The sequence below is a fragment of the Urocampus carinirostris genome, chromosome 16 (genome assembly GCF_059441175.1).
Source record: "Urocampus carinirostris isolate Australia breed hairy pipefish chromosome 16, RoL_Ucar_1.0, whole genome shotgun sequence".
Taxonomy (NCBI): Eukaryota; Metazoa; Chordata; class Actinopteri; order Syngnathiformes; family Syngnathidae; genus Urocampus; species Urocampus carinirostris.
Genome location: NC_142364.1, coordinates 14,635,920 through 14,644,262, shown reverse-complemented (window position 1 = coordinate 14,644,262; position 8,343 = coordinate 14,635,920). Strand labels below are relative to the sequence as shown.

Sequence of the window (8,343 nt, the reverse complement as noted above, 5' to 3'; positions counted from 1 at the left end):
CGCCCACTCAAGCAGCGGTTAGCCAGCGGCTTGGGCCGCCCTGCTTCGTGGAGGCTGGCGGTGGCCATTCATTCTTCTGCGGTCCGCCGGAGGACGTGGAACTCACCAAAAGCAGAGGGAGGCTCCAGGCTTGAGGAAAACCTTCGCTCCAAAAGTCCTCACCCCACGCCTAAATAGAAGGGAAAACTTCCGGCAAGTTTAACAAAAGGAGTCCTATCTCCTTCGGGAGGTGACAAATAATCCTTTCCTCAGCATCTTTTGAATCCACGTAAGTTTAGCGAAACACTTCATTTCGGTTTAAGTGTCTTTACATTTCTTCATTTTTGTTACTTGTGTCAAATATAGTTTAAAAGTGTTCTATTAATACTTTTTATTGGTTTTAAAAACGTGTTCAGATAGTTTGAAGTGAAGACCAAGCTTTCTTCATTCAACATTTGTGCTGAATCTCCCCCTTGGTGAAAAAAACGACGTCAACAAATGGTAAAAAAATTATATTTTGAACAAAGGTATTCTAACAGTAAATCAATCAATATTTGTTTGCATTTTTCGATATTTGTGTTTTAAAACGTTCTACTTAATACAGTTCATCGATAAAACACAACTTGGGTCACAAATCAGCTGTAAACTGCTATGGGAGATCGATAGTGGATCGATACCAATCAGTGTTTGCCTCGTGTATCATACAATTGTTAAACAGTTGTTTATTTGATTTGAAAACGTGTTAAGACTATTTAAGATACGACCAAGCTTTCTTTAATTAACATTGTGCTGGATCTGCCCCTTCGTATAAAAATGATGTCAACAAATGGTAAACATGTATGTTTTGAACATAGATAGTAATATTCTAACAACAAATAAATCAATATAAGTTTAAATGTATTTATATTTTTGTTTTAAAACATTCAACTTATTACAGCTCATCGATAAAACACAACTTGGGTCACAAATCAGCTGTAAACTGCAAATCAGCGTTGGCTTCATGTATGATAAAATTGTTAAACAGTTGTTTATTTGATTTGAAACAGTGTTGAAATAATTTGAAGTGACGATTAAGCTTTCTTTTGTCAATATTTGTGATGAATCTGCTGCTGGTAAATAAATTACCCCGACAAATGAGAAAAATGTATGTTTTGAGCATTGATAGATAGATAGATTCTTTATTCATCCCCGTAGGGAAATTCACACTTCCAGCAGTATGCTTGTGTTGAAAATAAAACAATAATAAAGTAAAAGGAATATAAATACCCAATGTAACGTGTTGATTTAGAGTATTTAAATCGTGCTACATAAAATGCACACTGTAATAAAAATAGGGTAATATGCAATTGGTATTATTTTATAAGCAAATAGATCAAAACTAATATTGATGTATCCATACATTTGTTTTAAAGCATTCTACTTAGGGCAGCACGGCGGCGCAGTGGTTAGCGCGTGTGCGGCACAGTTCTGAGGTCATGGGAACCTCCTGCGTGGGTTGAAATCCAACTACCGGCCTTACTGTGCGGAGTTTGTATGTGCTTGCGTGGGTTTCCTCCGGGCACTCCGGTTTCCTCCCCCATTCCAAAGACATGCATTTCAGGTGAATTGGCCGGTCCAAATTGTCCCTAGGTGTGACTGAGCAAGTGAGTTGTCTGTCCACGTGTGCCCTGCAATTGGCTGGCAACCAGTTCAGGGTGTCCCCTGCCCGGAGATGGCTGGGATGGGCTCCAGCCCCCCGCGACCGTAATAAGGTTAAGCGGTACAGCTGATGAGATGAGATGAGACATTCTACTTAAAACAGCTAATCAATAAAACACAACTTGGGCCGTAAACTGCCATGCAAGATTGATATTGGATCCATACCAATCAGTGTTAGCTTTCTATATGATAACTGTTGTTTATTTGATTTGAAAATGTGTTAAGATCATTTGAGGTGACGACCAAGCTTTCTTTAGTCAACACTGAATCCACCCCTTGATAATAAAAAATTGACGTTAACATATCGTAAAAACGTATGTTTTCAACACTTGAGTGTTCTAACAGGAAATAAATCAACATACGTTTAGATTTATTTATACATTTGTTTAAAAACGCTCTACTTAATGCATCCCATCGATAAAACACCATACCTGTCAACCTTAGGCTAGCCTTTGCTCCTCTTTGTCAATGATTACAATTCCCCTTAGTAAGCAATAACAAACCTCACATACATAAAGTGGCACCTATTTACTTACACCAAGAAAGACTATGTAGAATCTACGATGACCCTGTCGTCATTTTTTTCCCGTACAAAATTGTTATACGCTGTTTGAAATGATCACAAAATGTGAAAGATGTGAGGAAAACGTATAGGTTGACCGTATGAAATTCAACTGCCATTTACGAAGGAAAGTGGATCGATACCAATATGTGTTGGCTAGTTTTTGGTTTGACGCATGATAAAATGTTTAAACAGTTGTTTGCAGAGTTGTTCTGCACAAACTGTTGACTTTGGGCTTGGTGAAACAAAAACAAAGGAAGGCATTTTCTTAAATAATTGATGGGGCTGAGAGCATAAAGAATGATGAGCAATAATATTTCAAATGTCTGCTTTTAGTTGATCAATACAGAAAAAAACTCTTCACAAAAAAATCAAATGCGGACCTGACTGGTGACCCAAATGTGGATAATCGTGATTGTGTCATTATTGTCATAAATTCTCAGATGCGTAACCGTTGATGTTACCTCGATTCGACAAAACAAAATCATCGAAGATCAATACAGTACATTGGTTTCTGTGTTAATGGTGTGTACCAGCATCAAATAAATTGTTGAATTTTCTCTTTTTGCTCAGCGCAGCATTTCAAAGTGTCATGAACCTTAGCTAACGCGTCACCGCCTCTGATTTGTTGTCTAGTGGAAAGGGGGATGTCTAAAGTTGCTCTTCTTTTGTGACTGCGGGTGAAAGTGTTGTCAGTTGTGACAAAGCACTTTGGTGTTGGGTGTCGCGCTGTTAAGGCCAAAAGCATAATAATTCCAACCACGCCTAAAAATGTTTGCATGAATTTAAACGCAAATAAATGACCCCCAATAGATTCTGCATTATCCTGGATAAAAGGCAGACCCTTTTGGGGTTCTATTGTGTGTTATACTTTGCTAGTAGTTTCTCTAATGTGCGGCGTCCCCCAGGGTTCCGTCTTAGAACCCCATTGAAACGCATAGAACAAATCCACCGTTCATTTATAAAACATCACTTTTTTCAGGCCTCAAAAAGTGCCGTGTTGTCATTCTTGGCAGATGCTCTGAGTAGGCCGCGTTACGACACTTTCAAAGCGCGGAAAAAGATGATCGTCCTCTAGTTACGCGTGCAGTCGGACAGAAATTAGAGTGTACGGCACGGCTGAAGACGACTAACTCCCCACACGTGGGCTTTTTCGTGGTGAGCCTTTCATGCTCTTCAGAAGTTGTCTTCGCTTTGGTTTTTAGCTCATAAACTTTGAAATCCTTCTTGGAAAGTTCCGGAGCATTTTTGAGAATATATAAAAAAAAAAAAGATAAACACATGCATAAACTACAAGTTACGATTATTTTCCCCTTCAGAAGAAAATGTTATTTTTTGGGGAAAAAATAATTTTTTTTTAGAGAATAAAAATGAAGTTCGTATTTTTCTCATGGCCACAATTAAACAAAATAAAATAATCCTAAAAAATATTTTTTTTTGGGTGATCGGTGATTATTTGTTTTTCAAACATATGCCAGATTTCCTATCATGTAGAATTACAACATTTTTCATGATTATATCTCATTTTAGTTTCATGCTGTTCCAGTTTTCATAGATACTTGAAATATATTGAGTGATACTTGAAATATTCTAGCCTCTGTATTGTCTAAAATACAGTAACTGCTTACTTTTTACATAAATCATATTTTCTTAAGCCTAATCTTACTAAACCTCTATTTGAATCGGTTTTATCAGTTAACCTTTCCTAGGTGTTTCTAGACACATTATCATTCTAGTCTACTGATGCAAGTATTTTTTCCCTAATAGTATTTTTTCCTCTCAATATCACTTTCTCTTTTGAAAAATACTTCAACATATTTCTCATAGAACGATGGACGAGTAGCAATACAATGTAATGGTATCAGTGATGATACCCAGCATAAATTATGATATCGCTCCTAAAATGATTACGGATTCTAATATCAGCACGCGTGTTGCTTTTTTTAAAATTGACCGGAAAATTTGAGGAATATTGTATTGTAAATTATTTTATTTAAAATTTTTGGACAATAGTATTACGTCGGAATTTGTGAGCCTTCTTTGAATTCTGCGTCTGGTGGGAGGACGATCTTTGTACCTGCGATATTGTTATCAATGCTTACTCAAGAATTGAGCATACCAGTCCATAAAAACGGTATTAGTCATTCCTATTCTAAATGTGAAACTATATATTCTTTCTCGATTAAAGAAGTAAATTGTGGCTTGACATATTCGACTTATAGTATGCTTTGGATGTATTTTGTGTGTAAAAATACAGTTTTTCCCAGTTTTATTCCAATACATTTCTGGTTGCGTCATGTTTTTGAATGTTCATAAAATGACAGCTTGTAATTTTCGATGATGGCTTATCCTTTATATAAAGCAGTTTCACAAAAGTTTGACTCGTTCACCCAAATTTCCAGACGGCATCCCCCAAGATAAATTAAAAAAAACAAAACAGGTCACATCCATGTGAAATGTGACAAAGTGCAGCCGGCAACCGGCAATATTCCAATATTGCTTCCTGGCAAGCTGATTTGTGGCCTCGTCTAAGTGGAGCAAACCTTTTTTGCCCGCTGGTTTGATGTGAGAGTTTATTGTTTCAAGAACTTTTTCCAGGGAAAAGCTCTTTATTGGTTGTCTTTTTATTTCTTGATTGAAAAAACATTATTGTCATAAAAGTACAATCATCCTATTTTGAATATGTATTTTTTTAATACTGTATTTACTCGTGTACAACACCCTTTTTTTACCGAAAAAAAACTTGAAGGTTTGGGTGCGTGTTTTACATTAGTACATAACTATTTTTGTGCAAATATATACAAATATCGCTGACCACAATCGCAAAACATTGGATGCCACGGTAAGTGAACCCGGGTCGCAGCGGTGAAATTGCAGAATCCTAACTTTTAGACTTGGATGCCATACAAAAATGCTTTCGATTTTATCTCTTTATCACACTATTTTTGCTCACGTACGAGAGACGAATGTAATAGAATGGAGAAAACGGAAAGTCGTCCTGAAAGACATAAATGTGAGAAAGGCATGCCAAATAAAAAATTCTTCGGTATATCTGATAATGAATCAGATTTTAAATGTCATGCTGGTACTATGTCCCTGCGACAAGTCAAGTCACATTTATTTTTATAGCCCTTAATCACAAAACGTCTAAAAGGACAACACAGGTCACAATTACACCATCCCTTGATCTTGGACTAACATGCTGGAAAGGTAAAACTCAAAAATCTCAACATAAGGAAAATAAAGAACCTTGAGAAAGGGGCTTCACAAGGATGACCAGGTGCAATAGATTTTACGTTGGTAACAATACACAAAACATAGTGAACATATACATGAAAAACATAGGTAAGATGTGGGCGGCACGGCGGATGAGTGGTTAGCGCATCTGCGGTACAGTTCTGAGGTCATGGGATCAAATCCAGCTACCTGCTTTCCTGTGCGGAGTTTGCATGTTACAGAGGTCTAAATCTAGTGGAAGCTAGAGCCCTTGTTGGTGATAGGAATGAGTGGAGAGGTGTTGTGAAAGGATAGTGGGATGTTTGGGCCCGTTCTAAGGGATGGGCAGGGCACCTGTATGATGCGGCAGGGGTAAACCAGTGAAAGCTGGCGGGCCCTGCTACTGAACAGAAGAGTGTGTTGTGTCACCCTGACCTGAGTGACACGGCTGCTTTCTTGTGTCCCGTTTTATCTGGAGGGACGAAAGCATGACCAACTTGGGTGCCAAGGTGCCTAACATGTTTGGGCATTTGGGTTGGCCATGGTCCAAAAATGTTTGTGTGTGTTTTTTGCTATGTTTTCTCTTTTTTATTTTTCTTTGTTATTGTATGTGTTTGTTTTGCTGTCGGTCACGCCTCTCGTACGATGTGACCAAGGTAGATAGATAGATCGATAGTCTTACAATCGCAACTGAATTAAATAGTTAATAAAGAAGTTATAAATACTGAAATACCGCATTTATTTGTACATAACCTGCAGTTTTATACCAAATAAAAGAAGCATGGGTGCGCATTATAGTAGTATATTACTGTCTTTTTACAATGATTTTACAGTCAAAAAATATTGCTGACCGCAATCGCAAAACGTTGTACGCAATGAGAATTGAACCCGTGTTGCGGTGGTGGGAGCACTGACACTTAACCACTAGGCCACTAGTGATATAAATGAAATACAAAAAGGCATGGTTTTATCTCATCATCACCCTATTTTACTAATGGTACCTGGGACGAATGTTGGAAGAATGGCGAAAACCAAGTCGTCCTGAAAGACATAAATAAAGGCAAAAAGCACCATGAAGGGAACAACTCTTATGTGTATTTGATGATGAATTGGACTAAGAAGGACATTAAATAAATACATTATATGTTTTATGTTGGTATTGTGTTCATTGTTTGCATGGTCAGTAAATTATTTTAATCATGGCCACACATATCCAACAGTGTTTGTCACTTACAATACTTAGTTTGAGCTGAGTATAGGTGAACTAAAAATGTCCATACTGCTTTTTAATAAAAAATGAGGGCTGTGCGTGATACACAGGAGTGCGTTATACACGAAAAAAATCGGGTATATTATAAACGATCCATCTAACCCCCCTCATAACATTGCAAGCATGCATCAAGCAGCTCCGCTTGTTCCCACGTGGCTTCCTGTCCTCTTTCTCCTGCCAAACAGCTGATTTTGCAGTCGACAAACTGGCGTGAAACTTTATTGCCAAGGCAGTCATGCACTCTTGATGAGATTAGGCGGCTCTTTGTTGGGGGTGGGGGTACGAGGAGGGTGGGGTTCCCCCCCACTAGACCGCGGCCCCTGGAGCTTACAGGGTGGGGTCCCTGACCAAAACAAAGCAGTCCCCCTGAAAGAAGGCAAGAAAGAAAGAAGTCAGTGAATGACTTGTGGGGGAAGGGGCAAGTTTCATTTTTTTTGTCCAGTTCTTCAGAAGGGGGCGGCGTTCATTATTCTCGGGAATGCGTGGCAGATGTCGACATTGGGTCGGTTTGACGACGAATCTTGCCGCCCCAAAATGTTGGGGTCCCTTCCATCAAAAGCGTCAATATGCCCCAGGCGGGTTGAACCGATGCATGACACAGCTGTATGCTAATGTTTGATGGTTATGCGGCTCCGAGTCGCGGAAAAGCCTTGCAGCTGGTGCGCGCTGCAAATAACATCCAACACTTTGCTGTAAGTCAGGGACGGGCACGTATGTCTCATGAGCCAGATGTACTCATGAAAGAGCCACAGAGCTCGGAGATAAAATTAACTTAAACGCATTTTCGCCGGGACTGCACGGTGTTTCTACCACTAGCGTCAGGAATGCTGTTCTACCTTTTGAGGAATTGTAACATTTTTCGGCACAACACTGGAGCCGACTAGCCTGCTGTGTCCATCGCTAATTTTGCTTGGTTCGTGATTGTTGCAGTAGCCGTTTTTCGTTTTTTGGCCTCTAGTTTGGTTGCTTACTTATGTTTTTGTTCAGCCAGCCACGTTTTTCTGACGATCAGTCCCGGTTATCCCTCTTTAGCAGTCGGCTAGTCTGCTGTGCCCATTGGTTTATTGCTGGCTGGATTAGCCCCCGTTAGCTCTGTGTGTGTTATTTTTTCCAATTAGCCCCATTTTGGCTGGTCACCGTTTTGTGAACCATAACTGCATCGACCTGCGACACAATGCCAATGCAACCTCCACAAAAATCTACTAAAACTTGGTTTTAAACACTCGTAACCTCTTCGACTAATTAGCACGTAAACCAATATGGTGACTGGATTGTAATTGTGCCGATGTTACTCTTATTATGGCACAGCTCAGGAAGTCAAAAACGAGATAGTCTGTCTTCCCTATGCATTATTTCGGAAGATAATGGGAAAATAACGATAGATATGCATTGACCCTTTGCACACACAAGACTTAACCACGTGACGGACGGTGGTAACCCGTAGTAAACAATGGATGAGGCCAAACACAACAACACCAAAACCATTCAACACCATTGGCGATGACTAGTCAAACAAATGTTGTGCAGGTGTATGATGGGCTTGCTCACCCTGTTGGCGCTATTTAGAGAAACTGAGGATAGCATTAGCAATGCTACCAAGCCATACAGTTTGACATAT

At 39.3% G+C, this 8,343-nt stretch overlaps 1 protein-coding gene across 1 annotated transcript in view; it reads left to right on the top strand.

Moving 5' to 3' along the window:
- The window catches only part of lhfpl2a (LHFPL tetraspan subfamily member 2a), a 46,251-nt gene continuing 37,908 nt past the window's right edge, over positions 1-8,343 (top strand). Inside the window, exon 1 of the mRNA XM_088319946.1 lies at positions 1-268. The gene's annotated coding sequence lies outside the window, so the exon portion shown is untranslated. The remainder of the gene's footprint in view (positions 269-8,343) is intronic.